The sequence below is a fragment of the Engystomops pustulosus genome, chromosome 9 (genome assembly GCF_040894005.1).
Source record: "Engystomops pustulosus chromosome 9, aEngPut4.maternal, whole genome shotgun sequence".
Lineage (NCBI taxonomy): Eukaryota > Metazoa > Chordata > Amphibia > Anura > Leptodactylidae > Engystomops > Engystomops pustulosus.
In genome coordinates this window covers 61,434,773-61,457,933 of record NC_092419.1, presented here as the reverse complement: position 1 = coordinate 61,457,933, position 23,161 = coordinate 61,434,773, and the positions used below count along the sequence as shown (strand labels likewise).

General features: G+C 45.1%; 49 pseudogenes; all 49 read right to left on the bottom strand.

Moving 5' to 3' along the window:
- Positions 1-616: 616 nt before the first annotated feature.
- LOC140097424 (5S ribosomal RNA) lies at positions 617-735 on the bottom strand (annotated as a pseudogene).
- A 636-nt stretch (positions 736-1,371) lies between these two features.
- On the bottom strand, positions 1,372-1,490 carry LOC140082448 (5S ribosomal RNA; annotated as a pseudogene).
- A 258-nt stretch (positions 1,491-1,748) lies between these two features.
- On the bottom strand, positions 1,749-1,867 carry LOC140080621 (5S ribosomal RNA; annotated as a pseudogene).
- Positions 1,868-1,936: 69 nt separating this feature from the next.
- On the bottom strand, positions 1,937-2,055 carry LOC140092121 (5S ribosomal RNA; annotated as a pseudogene).
- A 448-nt stretch (positions 2,056-2,503) lies between these two features.
- LOC140082447 (5S ribosomal RNA) lies at positions 2,504-2,622 on the bottom strand (annotated as a pseudogene).
- A 448-nt stretch (positions 2,623-3,070) lies between these two features.
- LOC140087643 (5S ribosomal RNA) lies at positions 3,071-3,189 on the bottom strand (annotated as a pseudogene).
- Positions 3,190-3,448: 259 nt separating this feature from the next.
- LOC140078772 (5S ribosomal RNA) lies at positions 3,449-3,567 on the bottom strand (annotated as a pseudogene).
- Positions 3,568-3,636: 69 nt separating this feature from the next.
- Positions 3,637-3,755, bottom strand: LOC140078170 (5S ribosomal RNA; annotated as a pseudogene).
- A 70-nt stretch (positions 3,756-3,825) lies between these two features.
- LOC140082446 (5S ribosomal RNA) lies at positions 3,826-3,944 on the bottom strand (annotated as a pseudogene).
- Positions 3,945-4,203: 259 nt separating this feature from the next.
- LOC140092416 (5S ribosomal RNA) lies at positions 4,204-4,322 on the bottom strand (annotated as a pseudogene).
- An 815-nt stretch (positions 4,323-5,137) lies between these two features.
- LOC140097423 (5S ribosomal RNA) lies at positions 5,138-5,256 on the bottom strand (annotated as a pseudogene).
- A 636-nt stretch (positions 5,257-5,892) lies between these two features.
- On the bottom strand, positions 5,893-6,011 carry LOC140082444 (5S ribosomal RNA; annotated as a pseudogene).
- A 258-nt stretch (positions 6,012-6,269) lies between these two features.
- On the bottom strand, positions 6,270-6,388 carry LOC140093393 (5S ribosomal RNA; annotated as a pseudogene).
- A 70-nt stretch (positions 6,389-6,458) lies between these two features.
- On the bottom strand, positions 6,459-6,577 carry LOC140093574 (5S ribosomal RNA; annotated as a pseudogene).
- Positions 6,578-7,025: 448 nt separating this feature from the next.
- Positions 7,026-7,144, bottom strand: LOC140082443 (5S ribosomal RNA; annotated as a pseudogene).
- Positions 7,145-7,592: 448 nt separating this feature from the next.
- On the bottom strand, positions 7,593-7,711 carry LOC140087631 (5S ribosomal RNA; annotated as a pseudogene).
- A 259-nt stretch (positions 7,712-7,970) lies between these two features.
- LOC140090887 (5S ribosomal RNA) lies at positions 7,971-8,089 on the bottom strand (annotated as a pseudogene).
- Positions 8,090-8,158: 69 nt separating this feature from the next.
- Positions 8,159-8,277, bottom strand: LOC140078771 (5S ribosomal RNA; annotated as a pseudogene).
- Positions 8,278-8,347: 70 nt separating this feature from the next.
- LOC140082442 (5S ribosomal RNA) lies at positions 8,348-8,466 on the bottom strand (annotated as a pseudogene).
- Positions 8,467-8,725: 259 nt separating this feature from the next.
- On the bottom strand, positions 8,726-8,844 carry LOC140096810 (5S ribosomal RNA; annotated as a pseudogene).
- Positions 8,845-9,659: 815 nt separating this feature from the next.
- Positions 9,660-9,778, bottom strand: LOC140097422 (5S ribosomal RNA; annotated as a pseudogene).
- Positions 9,779-10,037: 259 nt separating this feature from the next.
- On the bottom strand, positions 10,038-10,156 carry LOC140082441 (5S ribosomal RNA; annotated as a pseudogene).
- A 258-nt stretch (positions 10,157-10,414) lies between these two features.
- On the bottom strand, positions 10,415-10,533 carry LOC140096410 (5S ribosomal RNA; annotated as a pseudogene).
- Positions 10,534-10,603: 70 nt separating this feature from the next.
- Positions 10,604-10,722, bottom strand: LOC140093573 (5S ribosomal RNA; annotated as a pseudogene).
- A 448-nt stretch (positions 10,723-11,170) lies between these two features.
- Positions 11,171-11,289, bottom strand: LOC140082440 (5S ribosomal RNA; annotated as a pseudogene).
- A 448-nt stretch (positions 11,290-11,737) lies between these two features.
- LOC140087619 (5S ribosomal RNA) lies at positions 11,738-11,856 on the bottom strand (annotated as a pseudogene).
- A 259-nt stretch (positions 11,857-12,115) lies between these two features.
- LOC140078770 (5S ribosomal RNA) lies at positions 12,116-12,234 on the bottom strand (annotated as a pseudogene).
- A 69-nt stretch (positions 12,235-12,303) lies between these two features.
- LOC140078769 (5S ribosomal RNA) lies at positions 12,304-12,422 on the bottom strand (annotated as a pseudogene).
- A 70-nt stretch (positions 12,423-12,492) lies between these two features.
- Positions 12,493-12,611, bottom strand: LOC140082438 (5S ribosomal RNA; annotated as a pseudogene).
- A 259-nt stretch (positions 12,612-12,870) lies between these two features.
- LOC140096809 (5S ribosomal RNA) lies at positions 12,871-12,989 on the bottom strand (annotated as a pseudogene).
- An 815-nt stretch (positions 12,990-13,804) lies between these two features.
- LOC140092415 (5S ribosomal RNA) lies at positions 13,805-13,923 on the bottom strand (annotated as a pseudogene).
- An 815-nt stretch (positions 13,924-14,738) lies between these two features.
- Positions 14,739-14,857, bottom strand: LOC140097421 (5S ribosomal RNA; annotated as a pseudogene).
- A 636-nt stretch (positions 14,858-15,493) lies between these two features.
- LOC140082437 (5S ribosomal RNA) lies at positions 15,494-15,612 on the bottom strand (annotated as a pseudogene).
- Positions 15,613-15,870: 258 nt separating this feature from the next.
- Positions 15,871-15,989, bottom strand: LOC140093392 (5S ribosomal RNA; annotated as a pseudogene).
- Positions 15,990-16,059: 70 nt separating this feature from the next.
- On the bottom strand, positions 16,060-16,178 carry LOC140093572 (5S ribosomal RNA; annotated as a pseudogene).
- Positions 16,179-16,626: 448 nt separating this feature from the next.
- On the bottom strand, positions 16,627-16,745 carry LOC140082436 (5S ribosomal RNA; annotated as a pseudogene).
- A 448-nt stretch (positions 16,746-17,193) lies between these two features.
- Positions 17,194-17,312, bottom strand: LOC140087607 (5S ribosomal RNA; annotated as a pseudogene).
- Positions 17,313-17,571: 259 nt separating this feature from the next.
- Positions 17,572-17,690, bottom strand: LOC140078768 (5S ribosomal RNA; annotated as a pseudogene).
- Positions 17,691-17,759: 69 nt separating this feature from the next.
- On the bottom strand, positions 17,760-17,878 carry LOC140078767 (5S ribosomal RNA; annotated as a pseudogene).
- Positions 17,879-17,948: 70 nt separating this feature from the next.
- LOC140082435 (5S ribosomal RNA) lies at positions 17,949-18,067 on the bottom strand (annotated as a pseudogene).
- A 259-nt stretch (positions 18,068-18,326) lies between these two features.
- Positions 18,327-18,445, bottom strand: LOC140096808 (5S ribosomal RNA; annotated as a pseudogene).
- Positions 18,446-19,260: 815 nt separating this feature from the next.
- Positions 19,261-19,379, bottom strand: LOC140098248 (5S ribosomal RNA; annotated as a pseudogene).
- A 447-nt stretch (positions 19,380-19,826) lies between these two features.
- LOC140095322 (5S ribosomal RNA) lies at positions 19,827-19,945 on the bottom strand (annotated as a pseudogene).
- Positions 19,946-21,137: 1,192 nt separating this feature from the next.
- On the bottom strand, positions 21,138-21,256 carry LOC140097088 (5S ribosomal RNA; annotated as a pseudogene).
- A 69-nt stretch (positions 21,257-21,325) lies between these two features.
- Positions 21,326-21,444, bottom strand: LOC140078766 (5S ribosomal RNA; annotated as a pseudogene).
- Positions 21,445-21,514: 70 nt separating this feature from the next.
- Positions 21,515-21,633, bottom strand: LOC140087595 (5S ribosomal RNA; annotated as a pseudogene).
- A 69-nt stretch (positions 21,634-21,702) lies between these two features.
- On the bottom strand, positions 21,703-21,821 carry LOC140093390 (5S ribosomal RNA; annotated as a pseudogene).
- A 70-nt stretch (positions 21,822-21,891) lies between these two features.
- Positions 21,892-22,010, bottom strand: LOC140089250 (5S ribosomal RNA; annotated as a pseudogene).
- Positions 22,011-22,458: 448 nt separating this feature from the next.
- Positions 22,459-22,577, bottom strand: LOC140082434 (5S ribosomal RNA; annotated as a pseudogene).
- Positions 22,578-23,161: the final 584 nt, after the last annotated feature.

The following is a 23,161-nucleotide window of genomic DNA, read 5'->3' as shown; positions in this document are numbered from 1 at the left end:
CAATTTGAACCTTCTTTTGCTATCTCATAGAGAAACTAACACAATTTTCAGGTTCAAAAAGGTCACCAGAACTTGGGATTCCAAGCCAGTCTCCCATGCTGGTACTTGCCAAGCCTTAAGCTGTGATCTGACAAGAGCACGCACATTCAGCTTAGAATGGCCGTTGACAGCAGCTGTTCAATTTGAACCTTCTTTTACTATCTCATAGAGAAACTAACACAATTTTCAGGTTCAAAAAGGGCAACGGAACTTGGGATTCCCAGCCAGTCTCCCATGCTGGTACTTGCCAAGCCTTATGCTGCATTGCTGCTGCGATCTGGCGAGAGCAGGCACATTCAGCTTAGAATGGCCATTGACAGCAGTTGTTCAATTTGAACCTTCTTTTGCTATCTCATAGAGAAACTAACACAATTTTCAGGTTCAAAGAGGTCACCAGAACTTGGGATTCCAAGCCAGTCTCCCATGCTGGTACTTGCCAAGCCTTAAGCTGCATCGCTGCTGCGATCTGACAAGAGCACGCACATTCAGCTTAGAATGGCCGTTGACAGCAGCTGTTCAATTTGAACCTTCTTTTACTATCTCATAGAGAAACTAACACAATTTTCAGGTTCAAAAAGGGCAACGGAACTTGGGATTCCCAGCCAGTCTCCCATGCTGGTACTTGCCAAGCCTTAAGCTGCATTGCTGCTGCGATCTGACAAGAGCAGGCACATTCAGCTTAGAATGGCCATTGACAGCAGTTGTTCAATTTGAACCTTCTTCTACTTTCTCATATAGAAACTAACACAATTTTGAGGTTCAAAAAGGTCACCAGAACTTGGGATTCCAAGCCAGTCTCCCATGCTGGTACTTGCCAAGCCTTAAGCTGCATCGCTGCTGCGATCTGACAAGAGCACGCACATTCAGCTTAGAATGGCCGTTGACAGCAGCTGTTCAATTTGAACCTTCTTTTGCTATCTCATAGAGAAACTAACAAATTTTCAGGTTCAAAAAGGTCAACGGAACTTGGGATTCCCAGCCAGTCTCCCATGCTGGTACTTGCCAAACCTTAAGCTGCATCGCTGCTGCGATCTGAAAAGAGCACACACATTCAGCTTAGAATGGCCGTTGACAGCAGTTGTTCAATTTGAACCTTCTTCTACTATCTCATAGAGAAATTAACACAATTTTCAGGTTCAAAAAGGTCACCAGAACTTGGGATTCCCAGCCAGTCTCCCATGCTGGTACTTGCCAAGCCTTAAGCTGCATCGCTGCTGCGATCTGAGAAGAGCACGCACATTCAGCTTAGAATTGCCGTTGACAGCAGCTTTTCAATTTGAACCTTCTTTTACTATCTCATACAGAAACTAACACAATTTTCAGGTTCAAAAAGGTCAACGGAACTTGGGATTCCCAGCCAGTCTCCCATGCTGGTACTTGCCAAGCCTTAAGCTGCATTGCTGCTGCGATCTGACGAGAGCAGGCACATTCAGCTTAGAATGGCCATTGACAGCAGCTGTTCAATTTGAACCTTCTTTTGCTATCTCATAGAGAAACTAACACAATTTTCAGGTTCAAAAAGGTCACCAGAACTTGGGATTCCAAGCCAGTCTCCCATGCTGGTACTTGCCAAGCCTTAAGCTGCATCGCTGCTGCGATCTGACAAGAGCACGCACATTCAGCTTAGAATGGCCGTTGACAGCAGCTGTTCAATTTGAACCTTCTTTTACTATCTCATAGAGAAACTAACACATTTTCAGGTTCAAAAAGGTCAACGGAACTTGGAATTCCCAGCCAGTCTCCCATGCTGGTACTTGCCAAGCCTTAAGCTGCATTGCTGCTGCGATCTGACGAGAGCAGGCACATTCAGCTTAGAATGGCCGTTGACAGCAGCTGTTCAATTTGAACCTTCTTTTGCTATCTCATAGAGAAACTAACACATTTTCAGGTTCAAAAAGGTCAACGGAACTTGGAATTCCCAGCCAGTCTCCCATGCTGGTACTTGCCAAGCCTTAAGCTGCATTGCTGCTGCAATCTGACGAGAGCAGGCACATTCAGCTTAGAATTGCCGTTGACAGCAGCTGTTCAATTTGAACCTTCTTTTACTATCTCATAGAGAAACTAACACAATTTTCAGGTTCAAAAAGGTCAACAGAACTTGGGATTCCCAGCCAGTCTCCCATGCTGGTACTTGCCAAGCCTTAAGCTGCATCGCTGCTGCGATCTGAAAAGAGCACACACATTTAGCTTAGAATGGCCGTTGACAGCAGTTGTTCAATTTGAACCTTCTTCTACTATCTCATAGAGAAACTAACACAATTTTCAGGTTCAAAAAGGTCACCAGAACTTGGGATTCCCAGCCAGTCTCCCATGCTGGTACTTGCCAAGCCTTAAGCTGCATCGCTGCTGCGATCTGAGAAGAGCACGCACATTCAGCTTAGAATTGCCGTTGACAGCAGCTTTTCAATTTGAACCTTCTTTTACTATCTCATACAGAAACTAACACAATTTTCAGGTTCAAAAAGGTCAACGGAACTTGGGATTCCCAGCCAGTCTCCCATGCTGGTACTTGCCAAGCCTTAAGCTGCATTGCTGCTGCGATCTGACGAGAGCAGGCACATTCAGCTTAGAATGGCCATTGACAGCAGCTGTTCAATTTGAACCTTCTTTTACTATCTCATAGAGAAACTAACACAATTTTCAGGTTCAAAAAGGTCAACAGAACTTGGGATTCCCTGCCAGTCTCCCATGCTGGTACTTGCCAAGTCTTAAGCTGCATCGCTGCTGCGATCTGACAAGAGCACACAGATTCAGCTTAGAATGGCCGTTGACAGCAGTTGTTCAATTTGAACCTTCTTCTACTATCTCATAGAGAAACTAACACAATTTTCAGGTTCAAAAAAGTCACCAGAACTTGGGATTCCCAGCCAGTCTCCCATGCTGGTACTTGCAAAGCCTTAAGCTGCATCGCTGCTGCGATCTGACAAGAGCACGCACATTCAGCTTAGAATGGCCGTTGACAGCAGCTGTTCAATTTGAACCTTCTTTTACTATCTCATAGAGAAACTAACACAATTTTCAGGTTCAAAAAGGTCAACGGAACTTGGGATTCCCAGCCAGTCTCCCATGCTGGTACTTGCCAAGCCTTAAGCTGCATTGCTGCTGCGATCTGACGAGAGCAGGCACATTCAGCTTAGAATGGCCGTTGACAGCAGCATTTCAAATTGAACCTTCTTTTACTATCTCATAGAGAAACTAAAACAATTTTCAAGTTCAAAAAGTTCAACAGAACTTGGGATTCCCAGCAAGTCTCCCATGCTGGAACTTGCCAAGCCTTAAGCTGCATCGCTGCTGCGATCTGACAAGAGCACGCACATTCAGCTTAGAATGGCCGTTGACAGCAGCTGTTCAATTTGAACCTTCTTTTACTATCTCATAGAGAAACTAACACAATTTTCAGGTTCAAAAAGGTCAACAGAACTTGGGATTCCCAGCCAGTCTCCCATGCTGGTACTTGCCAAGCCTTAAGCTGCATTGCTGCTGCGATCTGACGAGAGCAGGCACATTCAGCTTAGAATGGCCGTTGACAGCAGTTGTTTAATTTGAACCTTCTTTTGCTATCTCATAGAGAAACTAACACATTTTCAGGTTCAAAAAGGTCAACAGAACTTGGGATTCCCAGCCGGTCTCCCATGCTGGTACTTGCCAAGCCTTAAGCTGCATTGCTGCTGCGATCTGACGAGAGCAGGCACATTCAGCTTAGAATGGCCGTTGACAGCAGCTGTTCAATTTGAACCTTCTTTTACTATCTCATAGAGAAACTAACATAATTTTCAGGTTCAAAAAGGTCAACGGAACTTGGGATTCCCAGCCAGTCTCCCATGCTGGTACTTGCCAAGCCTTAAGCTGCATTGCTGCTGCGATCTGACGAGAGCAGGCACATTCAGCTTAGAATGGCCATTGACAGCAGTTGTTCAATTTGAACCTTCTTCTACTTTCTCATATAGAAACTAACACAATTTTCAGGTTCAAAAAGGTCACCAGAACTTGGGATTCCAAGCCAGTCTCCCATGCTGGTACTTGCCAAGCCTTAAGCTGCATCGCTGCTGCGATCTGACAAGAGCACACACATTCAGCTTAGAATGGCCGTTGACAGCAGCTGTTCAATTTGAACCTTCTTTTACTATCTCATAGAGAAACTAACACAATTTTCAGGTTCAAAAAGGTCAACGGAACTTGGGATTCCCAGCCAGTCTCCCATGCTGGTACTTGCCAAGCCTTAAGCTGCATTGCTGCTGCGATCTGGCGAGAGCAGGCACATTCAGCTTAGAATGGCCATTGACAGCAGTTGTTCAATTTGAACCTTCTTCTACTATCTTATATAGAAACTAACACAATTTTCAGGTTCAAAAAGGTCACCAGAACTTGGGATTCCAAGCCAGTCTCCCATGCTGGTACTTGCCAAGCCTTAAGCTGCATTGCTGCTGCAATCTGACAAGAGCAGGCACATTAAGCTTAGAATGGCCGTTGACAGCAGCTGTTCAATTTGAACCTTCTTTTGCTATCTCATAGAGAAACTAACACAATTTTCAGGTTCAAAAAGGTCACCAGAACTTGGGATTCCAAGCCAGTCTCCCATGCTGGTACTTGCCAAGCCTTAAGCTGTGATCTGACAAGAGCACGCACATTCAGCTTAGAATGGCCGTTGACAGCAGCTGTTCAATTTGAACCTTCTTTTACTATCTCATAGAGAAACTAACACAATTTTCAGGTTCAAAAAGGGCAACGGAACTTGGGATTCCCAGCCAGTCTCCCATGCTGGTACTTGCCAAGCCTTATGCTGCATTGCTGCTGCGATCTGGCGAGAGCAGGCACATTCAGCTTAGAATGGCCATTGACAGCAGTTGTTCAATTTGAACCTTCTTTTGCTATCTCATAGAGAAACTAACACAATTTTCAGGTTCAAAGAGGTCACCAGAACTTGGGATTCCAAGCCAGTCTCCCATGCTGGTACTTGCCAAGCCTTAAGCTGCATCGCTGCTGCGATCTGACAAGAGCACGCACATTCAGCTTAGAATGGCCGTTGACAGCAGCTGTTCAATTTGAACCTTCTTTTACTATCTCATAGAGAAACTAACACAATTTTCAGGTTCAAAAAGGGCAACGGAACTTGGGATTCCCAGCCAGTCTCCCATGCTGGTACTTGCCAAGCCTTAAGCTGCATTGCTGCTGCGATCTGACAAGAGCAGGCACATTCAGCTTAGAATGGCCATTGACAGCAGTTGTTTAATTTGAACCTTCTTCTACTTTCTCATATAGAAACTAACACAATTTTGAGGTTCAAAAAGGTCACCAGAACTTGGGATTCCAAGCCAGTCTCCCATGCTGGTACTTGCCAAGCCTTAAGCTGCATCGCTGCTGCGATCTGACAAGAGCACGCACATTCAGCTTAGAATGGCCGTTGACAGCAGCTGTTCAATTTGAACCTTCTTTTGCTATCTCATAGAGAAACTAACAAATTTTCAGGTTCAAAAAGGTCAACGGAACTTGGGATTCCCAGCCAGTCTCCCATGCTGGTACTTGCCAAACCTTAAGCTGCATCGCTGCTGCGATCTGAAAAGAGCACACACATTCAGCTTAGAATGGCCGTTGACAGCAGTTGTTCAATTTGAACCTTCTTCTACTATCTCATAGAGAAATTAACACAATTTTCAGGTTCAAAAAGGTCACCAGAACTTGGGATTCCCAGCCAGTCTCCCATGCTGGTACTTGCCAAGCCTTAAGCTGCATCGCTGCTGCGATCTGAGAAGAGCACGCACATTCAGCTTAGAATTGCCGTTGACAGCAGCTTTTCAATTTGAACCTTCTTTTACTATCTCATACAGAAACTAACACAATTTTCAGGTTCAAAAAGGTCAACGGAACTTGGGATTCCCAGCCAGTCTCCCATGCTGGTACTTGCCAAGCCTTAAGCTGCATTGCTGCTGCGATCTGACGAGAGCAGGCACATTCAGCTTAGAATGGCCATTGACAGCAGCTGTTCAATTTGAACCTTCTTTTGCTATCTCATAGAGAAACTAACACAATTTTCAGGTTCAAAAAGGTCACCAGAACTTGGGATTCCAAGCCAGTCTCCCATGCTGGTACTTGCCAAGCCTTAAGCTGCATCGCTGCTGCGATCTGACAAGAGCACGCACATTCAGCTTAGAATGGCCGTTGACAGCAGCTGTTCAATTTGAACCTTCTTTTACTATCTCATAGAGAAACTAACACATTTTCAGGTTCAAAAAGGTCAACGGAACTTGGAATTCCCAGCCAGTCTCCCATGCTGGTACTTGCCAAGCCTTAAGTTGCATTGCTGCTGCGATCTGACGAGAGCAGGCAAATTCAGCTTAGAATGGCCGTTGACAGCAGCTGTTCAATTTGAACCTTCTTTTGCTATCTCATAGAGAAACTAACACAATTTTCAGGTTCAAAACGGTCAACGGAACTTGGGATTCCCAGCCAGTCTCCCATGCTGGTACTTGCCAAGCCTTAAGCTGCATTGCTGCTGCAATCTGACGAGAGCAGGCACATTCAGCTTAGAATTGCCGTTGACAGCAGCTGTTCAATTTGAACCTTCTTTTACTATCTCATAGAGAAACTAACACAATTTTCAGGTTCAAAAAGGTCAACAGAACTTGGGATTCCCAGCCAGTCTCCCATGCTGGTACTTGCCAAGCCTTAAGCTGCATCGCTGCTGCGATCTGAAAAGAGCACACACATTCAGCTTAGAATGGCCGTTGACAGCAGTTGTTCAATTTGAACCTTCTTCTACTATCTCATAGAGAAACTAACACAATTTTCAGGTTCAAAAAGGTCACCAGAACTTGGGATTCCCAGCCAGTCTCCCATGCGGGTACTTGCCAAGCCTTAAGCTGCATCGCTGCTGCGATCTGAGAAGAGCACGCACATTCAGCTTAGAATTGCCGTTGACAGCAGCTTTTCAATTTGAACCTTCTTTTACTATCTCATACAGAAACTAACACAATTTTCAGGTTCAAAAAGGTCAACGGAACTTGGGATTCCCAGCCAGTCTCCCATGCTGGTACTTGCCAAGCCTTAAGCTGCATTGCTGCTGCGATCTGACGAGAGCAGGCACATTCAGCTTAGAATGGCCATTGACAGCAGCTGTTCAATTTGAACCTTCTTTTACTATCTCATAGAGAAACTAACACAATTTTCAGGTTCAAAAAGGTCAACAGAACTTGGGATTCCCTGCCAGTCTCCCATGCTGGTACTTGCCAAGTCTTAAGCTGCATCGCTGCTGCGATCTGACAAGAGCACACAGATTCAGCTTAGAATGGCCGTTGACAGCAGTTGTTCAATTTGAACCTTCTTCTACTATCTCATAGAGAAACTAACACAATTTTCAGGTTCAAAAAAGTCACCAGAACTTGGGATTCCCAGCCAGTCTCCCATGCTGGTACTTGCTAAGCCTTAAGCTGCATCGCTGCTGCGATCTGACAAGAGCACGCACATTCAGCTTAGAATGGCCGTTGACAGCAGCTGTTCAATTTGAACCTTCTTTTACTATCTCATAGAGAAACTAACACAATTTTCAGGTTCAAAAAGGTCAACGGAACTTGGGATTCCCAGCCAGTCTCCCATGCTGGTACTTGCCAAGCCTTAAGCTGCATTGCTGCTGCGATCTGACGAGAGCAGGCACATTCAGCTTAGAATGGCCGTTGACAGCAGCATTTCAAATTGAACCTTCTTTTACTATCTCATAGAGAAACTAAAACAATTTTCAAGTTCAAAAACTTCAACAGAACTTGGGATTCCCAGCCAGTCTCCCATGCTGGAACTTGCCAAGCCTTAAGCTGCATCGCTGCTGCGATCTGACAAGAGCACGCACATTCAGCTTAGAATGGCCGTTGACAGCAGCTGTTCAATTTGAACCTTCTTTTACTATCTCATAGAGAAACTAACACAATTTTCAGGTTCAAAAAGGTCAACAGAACTTGGGATTCCCAGCCAGTCTCCCATGCTGGTACTTGCCAAGCCTTAAGCTGCATTGCTGCTGCGATCTGACAAGAGCAGGCACATTCAGCTTAGAATGGCCGTTGACAGCAGTTGTTTAATTTGAACCTTCTTTTGCTATCTCATAGAGAAACTAACACATTTTCAGGTTCAAAAAGGTCAACAGAACTTGGGATTCCCAGCCAGTCTCCCATGCTGGTACTTGCCAAGCCTTAAGCTGCATTGCTGCTGCGATCTGACGAGAGCAGGCACATTCAGCTTAGAATGGCCGTTGACAGCAGCTGTTCAATTTGAACCTTCTTTTACTATCTCATAGAGAAACTAACATAATTTTCAGGTTCAAAAAGGTCAACGGAACTTGGGATTCCCAGCCAGTCTCCCATGCTGGTACTTGCCAAGCCTTAAGCTGCATTGCTGCTGCGATCTGACGAGAGCAGGCACATTCAGCTTAGAATGGCCATTGACAGCAGTTGTTCAATTTGAACCTTCTTCTACTTTCTCATATAGAAACTAACACAATTTTCAGGTTCAAAAAGGTCACCAGAACTTGGGATTCCAAGGCAGTCTCCCATGCTGGTACTTGCCAAGCCTTAAGCTGCATCGCTGCTGCGATCTGACAAGAGCACACACATTCAGCTTAGAATGGCCGTTGACAGCAGCTGTTCAATTTGAACCTTCTTTTACTATCTCATAGAGAAACTAACACAATTTTCAGGTTCAAAAAGGGCAACGGAACTTGGGATTCCCAGCCAGTCTCCCATGCTGGTACTTGCCAAGCCTTAAGCTGCATTGCTGCTGCGATCTGGCGAGAGCAGGCACATTCAGCTTAGAATGGCCATTGACAGCAGTTGTTCAATTTGAACCTTCTTCTACTATCTTATATAGAAACTAACACAATTTTCAGGTTCAAAAAGGTCACCAGAACTTGGGATTCCAAGCCAGTCTCCCATGCTGGTACTTGCCAAGCCTTAAGCTGCATTGCTGCTGCAATCTGACAAGAGCAGGCACATTCAGCTTAGAATGGCCGTTGACAGCAGCTGTTCAATTTGAACCTTCTTTTGCTATCTCATAGAGAAACTAACACAATTTTCAGGTTCAAAAAGGTCACCAGAACTTGGGATTCCAAGCCAGTCTCCCATGCTGGTACTTGCCAAGCCTTAAGCTGTGATCTGACAAGAGCACGCACATTCAGCTTAGAATGGCCGTTGACAGCAGCTGTTCAATTTGAACCTTCTTTTACTATCTCATAGAGAAACTAACACAATTTTCAGGTTCAAAAAGGGCAACGGAACTTGGGATTCCCAGCCAGTCTCCCATGCTGGTACTTGCCAAGCCTTATGCTGCATTGCTGCTGCGATCTGGCGAGAGCAGGCACATTCAGCTTAGAATGGCCATTGACAGCAGTTGTTCAATTTGAACCTTCTTTTGCTATCTCATAGAGAAACTAACACAATTTTCAGGTTCAAAGAGGTCACCAGAACTTGGGATTCCAAGCCAGTCTCCCATGCTGGTACTTGCCAAGCCTTAAGCTGCATCGCTGCTGCGATCTGACAAGAGCACGCACATTCAGCTTAGAATGGCCGTTGACAGCAGCTGTTCAATTTGAACCTTCTTTTACTATCTCATAGAGAAACTAACACAATTTTCAGGTTCAAAAAGGGCAACGGAACTTGGGATTCCCAGCCAGTCTCCCATGCTGGTACTTGCCAAGCCTTAAGCTGCATTGCTGCTGCGATCTGACAAGAGCAGGCACATTCAGCTTAGAATGGCCATTGACAGCAGTTGTTCAATTTGAACCTTCTTCTACTTTCTCATATAGAAACTAACACAATTTTGAGGTTCAAAAAGGTCACCAGAACTTGGGATTCCAAGCCAGTCTCCCATGCTGGTACTTGCCAAGCCTTAAGCTGCATCGCTGCTGCGATCTGAGAAGAGCACGCACATTCAGCTTAGAATTGCCGTTGACAGCAGCTTTTCAATTTGAACCTTCTTTTACTATCTCATACAGAAACTAACACAATTTTCAGGTTCAAAAAGGTCAACGGAACTTGGGATTCCCAGCCAGTCTCCCATGCTGGTACTTGCCAAGCCTTAAGCTGCATTGCTGCTGCGATCTGACGAGAGCAGGCACATTCAGCTTAGAATGGCCATTGACAGCAGCTGTTCAATTTGAACCTTCTTTTGCTATCTCATAGAGAAACTAACACAATTTTCAGGTTCAAAAAGGTCACCAGAACTTGGGATTCCAAGCCAGTCTCCCATGCTGGTACTTGCCAAGCCTTAAGCTGCATCGCTGCTGCGATCTGACAAGAGCACGCACATTCAGCTTAGAATGGCCGTTGACAGCAGCTGTTCAATTTGAACCTTCTTTTACTATCTCATAGAGAAACTAACACATTTTCAGGTTCAAAAAGGTCAACGGAACTTGGAATTCCCAGCCAGTCTCCCATGCTGGTACTTGCCAAGCCTTAAATTGCATTGCTGCTGCGATCTGACGAGAGCAGGCAAATTCAGCTTAGAATGGCCGTTGACAGCAGCTGTTCAATTTGAACCTTCTTTTGCTATCTCATAGAGAAACTAACACAATTTTCAGGTTCAAAACGGTCAACGGAACTTGGGATTCCCAGCCAGTCTCCCATGCTGGTACTTGCCAAGCCTTAAGCTGCATTGCTGCTGCAATCTGACGAGAGCAGGCACATTCAGCTTAGAATTGCCGTTGACAGCAGCTGTTCAATTTGAACCTTCTTTTACTATCTCATAGAGAAACTAACACAATTTTCAGGTTCAAAAAGGTCAACAGAACTTGGGATTCCCAGCCAGTCTCCCATGCTGGTACTTGCCAAGCCTTAAGCTGCATCGCTGCTGCGATCTGAAAAGAGCACACACATTCAGCTTAGAATGGCCGTTGACAGCAGTTGTTCAATTTGAACCTTCTTCTACTATCTCATAGAGAAACTAACACAATTTTCAGGTTCAAAAAGGTCACCAGAACTTGGGATTCCCAGCCAGTCTCCCATGCGGGTACTTGCCAAGCCTTAAGCTGCATCGCTGCTGCGATCTGAGAAGAGCACGCACATTCAGCTTAGAATTGCCGTTGACAGCAGCTTTTCAATTTGAACCTTCTTTTACTATCTCATACAGAAACTAACACAATTTTCAGGTTCAAAAAGGTCAACGGAACTTGGGATTCCCAGCCAGTCTCCCATGCTGGTACTTGCCAAGCCTTAAGCTGCATTGCTGCTGCGATCTGACGAGAGCAGGCACATTCAGCTTAGAATGGCCATTGACAGCAGCTGTTCAATTTGAACCTTCTTTTACTATCTCATAGAGAAACTAACACAATTTTCAGGTTCAAAAAGGTCAACAGAACTTGGGATTCCCTGCCAGTCTCCCATGCTGGTACTTGCCAAGTCTTAAGCTGCATCGCTGCTGCGATCTGACAAGAGCACACAGATTCAGCTTAGAATGGCCGTTGACAGCAGTTGTTCAATTTGAACCTTCTTCTACTATCTCATAGAGAAACTAACACAATTTTCAGGTTCAAAAAAGTCACCAGAACTTGGGATTCCCAGCCAGTCTCCCATGCTGGTACTTGCTAAGCCTTAAGCTGCATCGCTGCTGCGATCTGACAAGAGCACGCACATTCAGCTTAGAATGGCCGTTGACAGCAGCTGTTCAATTTGAACCTTCTTTTACTATCTCATAGAGAAACTAACACAATTTTCAGGTTCAAAAAGGTCAACGGAACTTGGGATTCCCAGCCAGTCTCCCATGCTGGTACTTGCCAAGCCTTAAGCTGCATTGCTGCTGCGATCTGACGAGAGCAGGCACATTCAGCTTAGAATGGCCGTTGACAGCAGCATTTCAAATTGAACCTTCTTTTACTATCTCATAGAGAAACTAAAACAATTTTCAAGTTCAAAAACTTCAACAGAACTTGGGATTCCCAGCCAGTCTCCCATGCTGGAACTTGCCAAGCCTTAAGCTGCATCGCTGCTGCGATCTGACAAGAGCACGCACATTCAGCTTAGAATGGCCGTTGACAGCAGCTGTTCAATTTGAACCTTCTTTTACTATCTCATAGAGAAACTAACACAATTTTCAGGTTCAAAAAGGTCAACAGAACTTGGGATTCCCAGCCAGTCTCCCATGCTGGTACTTGCCAAGCCTTAAGCTGCATTGCTGCTGCGATCTGACGAGAGCAGGCACATTCAGCTTAGAATGGCCGTTGACAGCAGTTGTTTAATTTGAACCTTCTTTTGCTATCTCATAGAGAAACTAACACATTTTCAGGTTCAAAAAGGTCAACAGAACTTGGGATTCCCAGCCAGTCTCCCATGCTGGTACTTGCCAAGCCTTAAGCTGCATTGCTGCTGCGATCTGACGAGAGCAGGCACATTCAGCTTAGAATGGCCGTTGACAGCAGCTGTTCAATTTGAACCTTCTTTTACTATTTCATAGAGAAACTAACATAATTTTCAGGTTCAAAAAGGTCAACGGAACTTGGGATTCCCAGCCAGTCTCCCATGCTGGTACTTGCCAAGCCTTAAGCTGCATTGCTGCTGCGATCTGACGAGAGCAGGCACATTCAGCTTAGAATGGCCATTGACAGCAGTTGTTCAATTTGAACCTTCTTCTACTTTCTCATATAGAAACTAACACAATTTTCAGGTTCAAAAAGGTCACCAGAACTTGGGATTCCAAGGCAGTCTCCCATGCTGGTACTTGCCAAGCCTTAAGCTGCATCGCTGCTGCGATCTGACAAGAGCACACACATTCAGCTTAGAATGGCCGTTGACAGCAGCTGTTCAATTTGAACCTTCTTTTACTATCTCATAGAGAAACTAACACAATTTTCAGGTTCAAAAAGGGCAACGGAACTTGGGATTCCCAGCCAGTCTCCCATGCTGGTACTTGCCAAGCCTTAAGCTGCATTGCTGCTGCGATCTGGCGAGAGCAGGCACATTCAGCTTAGAATGGCCATTGACAGCAGTTGTTCAATTTGAACCTTCTTCTACTATCTTATATAGAAACTAACACAATTTTCAGGTTCAAAAAGGTCACCAGAACTTGGGATTCCAAGCCAGTCTCCCATGCTGGTACTTGCCAAGCCTTAAGCTGCATTGCTGCTGCAATCTGACAAGAGCAGGCACATTCAGCTTAGAATGGCCGTTGACAGCAGCTGTTCAATTTGAACCTTCTTTTGCTATCTCATAGAGAAACTAACACAATTTTCAGGTTCAAAAAGGTCACCAGAACTTGGGATTCCAAGCCAGTCTCCCATGCTGGTACTTGCCAAGCCTTAAGCTGCGATCTGACAAGAGCACGCACATTCAGCTTAGAATGGCCGTTGACAGCAGCTGTTCAATTTGAACCTTCTTTTACTATCTCATAGAGAAACTAACACAATTTTCAGGTTCAAAAAGGGCAACGGAACTTGGGATTCCCAGCCAGTCTCCCATGCTGGTACTTGCCAAGCCTTATGCTGCATTGCTGCTGCGATCTGGCGAGAGCAGGCACATTCAGCTTAGAATGGCCATTGACAGCAGTTGTTCAATTTGAACCTTCTTTTGCTATCTCATAGAGAAACTAACACAATTTTCAGGTTCAAAAAGGTCACCAGAACTTGGGATTCCAAGCCAGTCTCCCATGCTGGTACTTGCCAAGCCTTAAGCTGCATCGCTGCTGCGATCTGACAAGAGCACACACATTCAGCTTAGAATGGCCGTTGACAGCAGCTGTTCAATTTGAACCTTCTTTTACTATCTCATAGAGAAACTAACACAATTTTCAGGTTCAAAAAGGTCAACGGAACTTGGGATTCCCAGCCAGTCTCCCATGCTGGTACTTGCCAAGCCTTAAGCTGCATTGCTGCTGCGATCTGGCGAGAGCAGGCACATTCAGCTTAGAATGGCCATTGACAGCAGTTGTTCAATTTGAACCTTCTTCTACTATCTTATATAGAAACTAACACAATTTTCAGGTTCAAAAAGGTCACCAGAACTTGGGATTCCAAGCCAGTCTCCCATGCTGGTACTTGCCAAGCCTTAAGCTGCATTGCTGCTGCAATCTGACAAGAGCAGGCACATTAAGCTTAGAATGGCCGTTGACAGCAGCTGTTCAATTTGAACCTTCTTTTGCTATCTCATAGAGAAACTAACACAATTTTCAGGTTCAAAAAGGTCACCAGAACTTGGGATTCCAAGCCAGTCTCCCATGCTGGTACTTGCCAAGCCTTAAGCTGTGATCTGACAAGAGCACGCACATTCAGCTTAGAATGGCCGTTGACAGCAGCTGTTCAATTTGAACCTTCTTTTACTATCTCATAGAGAAACTAACACAATTTTCAGGTTCAAAAAGGGCAACGGAACTTGGGATTCCCAGCCAGTCTCCCATGCTGGTACTTGCCAAGCCTTATGCTGCATTGCTGCTGCGATCTGGCGAGAGCAGGCACATTCAGCTTAGAATGGCCATTGACAGCAGTTGTTCAATTTGAACCTTCTTTTGCTATCTCATAGAGAAACTAACACAATTTTCAGGTTCAAAGAGGTCACCAGAACTTGGGATTCCAAGCCAGTCTCCCATGCTGGTACTTGCCAAGCCTTAAGCTGCATCGCTGCTGCGATCTGACAAGAGCACGCACATTCAGCTTAGAATGGCCGTTGACAGCAGCTGTTCAATTTGAACCTTCTTTTACTATCTCATAGAGAAACTAACACAATTTTCAGGTTCAAAAAGGGCAACGGAACTTGGGATTCCCAGCCAGTCTCCCATGCTGGTACTTGCCAAGCCTTAAGCTGCATTGCTGCTGCGATCTGACAAGAGCAGGCACATTCAGCTTAGAATGGCCATTGACAGCAGTTGTTCAATTTGAACCTTCTTCTACTTTCTCATATAGAAACTAACACAATTTTGAGGTTCAAAAAGGTCACCAGAACTTGGGATTCCAAGCCAGTCTCCCATGCTGGTACTTGCCAAGCCTTAAGCTGCATCGCTGCTGCGATCTGACAAGAGCACGCACATTCAGCTTAGAATGGCCGTTGACAGCAGCTGTTCAATTTGAACCTTCTTTTGCTATCTCATAGAGAAACTAACAAATTTTCAGGTTCAAAAAGGTCAACGGAACTTGGGATTCCCAGCCAGTCTCCCATGCTGGTACTTGCCAAACCTTAAGCTGCATCGCTGCTGCGATCTGAAAAGAGCACACACATTCAGCTTAGAATGGCCGTTGACAGCAGTTGTTCAATTTGAACCTTCTTCTACTATCTCATAGAGAAATTAACACAATTTTCAGGTTCAAAAAGGTCACCAGAACTTGGGATTCCCAGCCAGTCTCCCATGCTGGTACTTGCCAAGCCTTAAGCTGCATCGCTGCTGCGATCTGAGAAGAGCACGCACATTCAGCTTAGAATTGCCGTTGACAGCAGCTTTTCAATTTGAACCTTCTTTTACTATCTCATACAGAAACTAACACAATTTTCAGGTTCAAAAAGGTCAACGGAACTTGGGATTCCCAGCCAGTCTCCCATGCTGGTACTTGCCAAGCCTTAAGCTGCATTGCTGCTGCGATCTGACGAGAGCAGGCACATTCAGCTTAGAATGGCCATTGACAGCAGCTGTTCAATTTGAACCTTCTTTTGCTATCTCATAGAGAAACTAACACAATTTTCAGGTTCAAAAAGGTCACCAGAACTCGGGATTCCAAGATAGTCTCCCATGCTGGTACTTGCCAAGCCTTAAGCTGCATCGCTGCTGCGATCTGACAAGAGCACGCACATTCAGCTTAGAATGGCCGTTGACAGCAGCTGTTCAATTTGAACCTTCTTTTACTATCTCATAGAGAAACTAACACATTTTCAGGTTCAAAAAGGTCAACGGAACTTGGAATTCCCAGCCAGTCTCCCATGCTGGTACTTGCCAAGCCTTAAGTTGCATTGCTGCTGCGATCTGACGAGAGCAGGCAAATTCAGCTTAGAATGGCCGTTGACAGCAGCTGTTCAATTTGAACCTTCTTTTGCTATCTCATAGAGAAACTAACACAATTTTCAGGTTCAAAACGGTCAACGGAACTTGGGATTCCCAGCCAGTCTCCCATGCTGGTACTTGCCAAGCCTTAAGCTGCATTGCTGCTGCAATCTGACGAGAGCAGGCACATTCAGCTTAGAATTGCCGTTGACAGCAGCTGTTCAATTTGAACCTTCTTTTACTATCTCATAGAGAAACTAACACAATTTTCAGGTTCAAAAAGGTCAACAGAACTTGGGATTCCCAGCCAGTCTCCCATGCTGGTACTTGCCAAGCCTTAAGCTGCATCGCTGCTGCGATCTGAAAAGAGCACACACATTCAGCTTAGAATGGCCGTTGACAGCAGTTGTTCAATTTGAACCTTCTTCTACTATCTCATAGAGAAACTAACACAATTTTCAGGTTCAAAAAGGTCACCAGAACTTGGGATTCCCAGCCAGTCTCCCATGCGGGTACTTGCCAAGCCTTAAGCTGCATCGCTGCTGCGATCTGAGAAGAGCACGCACATTCAGCTTAGAATTGCCGTTGACAGCAGCTTTTCAATTTGAACCTTCTTTTACTATCTCATACAGAAACTAACACAATTTTCAGGTTCAAAAAGGTCAACGGAACTTGGGATTCCCAGCCAGTCTCCCATGCTGGTACTTGCCAAGCCTTAAGCTGCATTGCTGCTGCGATCTGACGAGAGCAGGCACATTCAGCTTAGAATGGCCATTGACAGCAGCTGTTCAATTTGAACCTTCTTTTACTATCTCATAGAGAAACTAACACAATTTTCAGGTTCAAAAAGGTCAACAGAACTTGGGATTCCCTGCCAGTCTCCCATGCTGGTACTTGCCAAGTCTTAAGCTGCATCGCTGCTGCGATCTGACAAGAGCACACAGATTCAGCTTAGAATGGCCGTTGACAGCAGTTGTTCAATTTGAACCTTCTTCTACTATCTCATAGAGAAACTAACACAATTTTCAGGTTCAAAAAAGTCACCAGAACTTGGGATTCCCAGCCAGTCTCCCATGCTGGTACTTGCTAAGCCTTAAGCTGCATCGCTGCTGCGATCTGACAAGAGCACGCACATTCAGCTTAGAATGGCCGTTGACAGCAGCTGTTCAATTTGAACCTTCTTTTACTATCTCATAGAGAAACTAACACAATTTTCAGGTTCAAAAAGGTCAACGGAACTTGGGATTCCCAGCCAGTCTCCCATGCTGGTACTTGCCAAGCCTTAAGCTGCATTGCTGCTGCGATCTGACGAGAGCAGGCACATTCAGCTTAGAATGGCCGTTGACAGCAGCATTTCAAATTGAACCTTCTTTTACTATCTCATAGAGAAACTAAAACAATTTTCAAGTTCAAAAACTTCAACAGAACTTGGGATTCCCAGCCAGTCTCCCATGCTGGAACTTGCCAAGCCTTAAGCTGCATCGCTGCTGCGATCTGACAAGAGCACGCACATTCAGCTTAGAATGGCCGTTGACAGCAGCTGTTCAATTTGAACCTTCTTTTACTATCTCATAGAGAAACTAACACAATTTTCAGGTTCAAAAAGGTCAACAGAACTTGGGATTCCCAGCCAGTCTCCCATGCTGGTACTTGCCAAGCCTTAAGCTGCATTGCTGCTGCGATCTGACGAGAGCAGGCACATTCAGCTTAGAATGGCCGTTGACAGCAGTTGTTTAATTTGAACCTTCTTTTGCTATCTCATAGAGAAACTAACACATTTTCAGGTTCAAAAAGGTCAACAGAACTTGGGATTCCCAGCCAGTCTCCCATGCTGGTACTTGCCAAGCCTTAAGCTGCATTGCTGCTGCGATCTGACGAGAGCAGGCACATTCAGCTTAGAATGGCCGTTGACAGCAGCTGTTCAATTTGAACCTTCTTTTACTATCTCATAGAGAAACTAACATAATTTTCAGGTTCAAAAAGGTCAACGGAACTTGGGATTCCCAGCCAGTCTCCCATGCTGGTACTTGCCAAGCCTTAAGCTGCATTGCTGCTGCGATCTGACGAGAGCAGGCACATTCAGCTTAGAATGGCCATTGACAGCAGTTGTTCAATTTGAACCTTCTTCTACTTTCTCATATAGAAACTAACACAATTTTCAGGTTCAAAAAGGTCACCAGAACTTGGGATTCCAAGGCAGTCTCCCATGCTGGTACTTGCCAAGCCTTAAGCTGCATCGCTGCTGCGATCTGACAAGAGCACACACATTCAGCTTAGAATGGCCGTTGACAGCAGCTGTTCAATTTGAACCTTCTTTTACTATCTCATAGAGAAACTAACACAATTTTCAGGTTCAAAAAGGGCAACGGAACTTGGGATTCCCAGCCAGTCTCCCATGCTGGTACTTGCCAAGCCTTAAGCTGCATTGCTGCTGCGATCTGGCGAGAGCAGGCACATTCAGCTTAGAATGGCCATTGACAGCAGTTGTTCAATTTGAACCTTCTTCTACTATCTTATATAGAAACTAACACAATTTTCAGGTTCAAAAAGGTCACCAGAACTTGGGATTCCAAGCCAGTCTCCCATGCTGGTACTTGCCAAGCCTTAAGCTGCATTGCTGCTGCAATCTGACAAGAGCAGGCACATTCAGCTTAGAATGGCCGTTGACAGCAGCTGTTCAATTTGAACCTTCTTTTGCTATCTCATAGAGAAACTAACACAATTTTCAGGTTCAAAAAGGTCACCAGAACTTGGGATTCCAAGCCAGTCTCCCATGCTGGTACTTGCCAAGCCTTAAGCTGCGATCTGACAAGAGCACGCACATTCAGCTTAGAATGGCCGTTGACAGCAGCTGTTCAATTTGAACCTTCTTTTACTATCTCATAGAGAAACTAACACAATTTTCAGGTTCAAAAAGGGCAACGGAACTTGGGATTCCCAGCCAGTCTCCCATGCTGGTACTTGCCAAGCCTTATGCTGCATTGCTGCTGCGATCTGGCGAGAGCAGGCACATTCAGCTTAGAATGGCCATTGACAGCAGTTGTTCAATTTGAACCTTCTTTTGCTATCTCATAGAGAAACTAACACAATTTTCAGGTTCAAAAAGGTCACCAGAACTTGGGATTCCAAGCCAGTCTCCCATGCTGGTACTTGCCAAGCCTTAAGCTGCATCGCTGCTGCGATCTGACAAGAGCACGCACATTCAGCTTAGAATGGCCGTTGACAGCAGCTGTTCAATTTGAACCTTCTTTTACTATCTCATAGAGAAACTAACACAATTTTCAGGTTCAAAAAGGGCAACGGAACTTGGGATTGCCAGCCAGTCTCCCATGCTGGTACTTGCCAAGCCTTAAGCTGCATTGCTGCTGCGATCTGACGAGAGCAGGCACATTCAGCTTAGAATGGCCGTTGACAGCAGCTGTTCAATTTGAACCTTCTTTTACTATCTCATAGAGAAACTAACACAATTTTCAGGTTCAAAAAGGGCAACGGAACTTGGGATTGCCAGCCAGTCTCCCATGCTGGTACTTGCCAAGCCTTAAGCTGCATTGCTGCTGCGATCTGACGAGAGCAGGCACATTCAGCTTAGAATGGCCATTGACAGCAGTTGTTCAATTTGAACCTTCTTCTACTTTCTCATATAGAAACTAACACAATTTTAAGGTTCAAAAAGGTCACCAGAACTTTGGATTCCAAGCCAGTCTCCCATGCTGGTACTTGCCAAGCCTTAAGCTGCATCGCTGCTGCGATCTGACAAGTGCACGCACATTCAGCTTAGAATGGCCGTTGACAGCAGCTGTTCAATTTGAACCTTCTTTTGCTATCTCATAGAGAAACTAACAAATTTTCAGGTTCAAAAAGGTCAACGGAACTTGGGATTCCCAGCCAGTCTCCCATGCTGGTACTTGCCAAGCCTTAAGCTGCATTGCTGCTGCGATCTGACGAGAGCAGGCACATTCAGCTTAGAATGGCAATTGACAGCAGTTGTTCAATTTGAACCTTCTTCTACTTTCTCATATAGAAACTAACACAATTTTCAGGTTCAAAAAGGTCACCAGAACTTGGGATTCCAAGCCAGTCTCCCATGCTGGTACTTGCCAAGCCTTAAGATGCATCGCTGCTGCAATCTGACAAGAGCACGCACATTCAGCTTAGAATGGCCGTTGACAGCAGCTGTTCAATTTGAACCTTCTTTTACTATCTCATAGAGAAACTAACACAATTTTCAGGTTCAAAAAGGGCAACGGAACTTGGGATTCCCAGCCAGTCTCCCATGCTGGTACTTGCCAAGCCTTAAGCTGCATTGCTGCTGCGATCTGGCGAGAGCAGGCACATTTAGCTTAGAATGGCCATTGACAGCAGTTGTTCAATTTGAACCTTCTTCTACTATCTTATATAGAAACTAACACAATTTTCAGGTTCAAAAAGGTCACCAGAACTTGGGATTCCAAGCCAGTCTCCCATGCTGGTACTTGCCAAGCCTTAAGCTGCATTGCTGCTGCAATCTGACAAGAGCAGGCACATTCAGCTTAGAAAGGCCGTTGACAGCAGCTGTTCAATTTGAACCTTCTTTTGCTATCTCATAGAGAAACTAACACAATTTTCAGGTTCAAAAAGGTCACCAGAACTTGGGATTCCAAGCCAGTCTCCCATGCTGGTACTTGCCAAGCCTTAAGCTGCGATCTGACAAGAGCACGCACATTCAGCTTAGAATGGCCGTTGACAGCAGCTGTTCAATTTGAACCTTCTTTTACTATCTCATAGAGAAACTAACACAATTTTCAGGTTCAAAAAGGGCAACGGAACTTGGGATTCCCAGCCAGTCTCCCATGCTGGTACTTGCCAAGCCTTATGCTGCATTGCTGCTGCGATCTGGCGAGAGCAGGCACATTCAGCTTAGAATGGCCATTGACAGCAGTTGTTCAATTTGAACCTTCTTTTGCTATCTCATAGAGAAACTAACACAATTTTCAGGTTCAAAAAGGTCACCAGAACTTGGGATTCCAAGCCAGTCTCCCATGCTGGTACTTGCCAAGCCTTAAGCTGCATCGCTGCTGCGATCTGACAAGAGCACGCACATTCAGCTTAGAATGGCCGTTGACAGCAGCTGTTCAATTTGAACCTTCTTTTACTATCTCATAGAGAAACTAACACATTTTCAGGTTCAAAAAGGTCAACAGAACTTGGGATTCCCAGCCAGTCTCCCATGCTGGTACTTGCCAAGCCTTAAGCTGCATCGCTGCTGCGATCTGACAAGAGCACGCACATTCAGCTTAGAATGGCCGTTGACAGCAGCTGTTCAATTTGAACCTTCTTTTACTATCTCATAGAGAAACTAACACATTTTCAGGTTCAAAAAGGTCAACAGAACTTGGGATTCCCAGCCAGTCTCCCATGCTGGTACTTGCCAAGCCTTAAGCTGCATTGCTGCTGCGATCTGACGAGAGCAGGCACATTCAGCTTAGAATGGCCGTTGACAGCAGCTGTTCAATTTGAACCTTCTTTTACTATCTCATAGAGAAACTAACACAATTTTCAGGTTCAAAAAGGTCAACGGAACTTGGGATTCCCAGCCAGTCTCCCATGCTGGTACTTGCCAAGCCTTAAGCTGCATTGCTGCTGCGATCTGACGAGAGCAGGCACATTCAGCTTAGAATGGCCGTTGACAGCAGCTGTTTAATTTGAACCTTCTTTTACTATCTCATAGAGAAACTAACACATTTTCAGGTTCAAAAAGGTCAACGGAACTTGGAATTCCCAGCCAGTCTCCCATGCTGGTACTTGCCAAGCCTTAAGTTGCATTGCTGCTGCGATCTGACGAGAGCAGGCAAATTCAGCTTAGAATGGCCGTTGACAGCAGCTGTTCAATTTGAACCTTCTTTTGCTATCTCATAGAGAAACTAACACAATTTTCAGGTTCAAAACGGTCAACGGAACTTGGGATTCCCAGCCAGTCTCCCATGCTGGTACTTGCCAAGCCTTAAGCTGCATTGCTTCTGCAATCTGACGAGAGCAGGCACATTCAGCTTAGAATTGCCGTTGACAGCAGCTGTTCAATTTGAACCTTCTTTTACTATCTCATAGAGAAACTAACACAATTTTCAGGTTCAAAAAGGTCAACAGAACTTGGGATTCCCAGCCAGTCTCCCATGCTGGTACTTGCCAAGCCTTAAGCTGCATCGCTGCTGCGATCTGAAAAGAGCACACACATTCAGCTTAGAATGGCCGTTGACAGCAGTTGTTCAATTTGAACCTTCTTCTACTATCTCATAGAGAAACTAACACAATTTTCAGGTTCAAAAAGGTCACCAGAACTTGGGATTCCCAGCCAGTCTCCCATGCTGGTACTTGCCAAGCCTTAAGCTGCATCGCTGCTGCGATCTGAGAAGAGCACGCACATTCAGCTTAGAATTGCCGTTGACAGCAGCTTTTCAATTTGAACCTTCTTTTACTATCTCATACAGAAACTAACACAATTTTCAGGTTCAAAAAGGTCAACGGAACTTGGGATTCCCAGCCAGTCTCCCATGCTGGTACTTGCCAAGCCTTAAGCTGCATTGCTGCTGCGATCTGACGAGAGCAGGCACATTCAGCTTAGAATGGCCATTGACAGCAGCTGTTCAATTTGAACCTTCTTTTACTATCTCATAGAGAAACTAACACAATTTTCAGGTTCAAAAAGGTCAACAGAACTTGGGATTCCCTGCCAGTCTCCCATGCTGGTACTTGCCAAGTCTTAAGCTGCATCGCTGCTACGATCTGACAAGAGCACACAGATTCAGCTTAGAATGGCCGTTGACAGCAGTTGTTCAATTTGAACCTTCTTCTACTATCTCATAGAGAAACTAACACAATTTTCAGGTTAAAAAAAGTCACCAGAACTTGGGATTCCCAGCCAGTCTCCCATGCTGGTACTTGCCAAGCCTTAAGCTGCATCGCTGCTGCGATCTGACAAGAGCAGGCACATTCAGCTTAGAATGGCCGTTGACAGCAGCATTTCAAATTGAACCTTCTTTTACTATCTCATAGAGAAACTAAAACAATTTTCAAGTTCAAAAAGTTCAACAGAACTTGGGATTCCCAGCCAGTCTCCCATGCTTGAACTTGCCAAGCCTTAAGCTGCATCGCTGCTGCGATCTGACAAGAGCACGCACATTCAGCTTAGAATGGCCGTTGACAGCAGCTGTTCAATTTG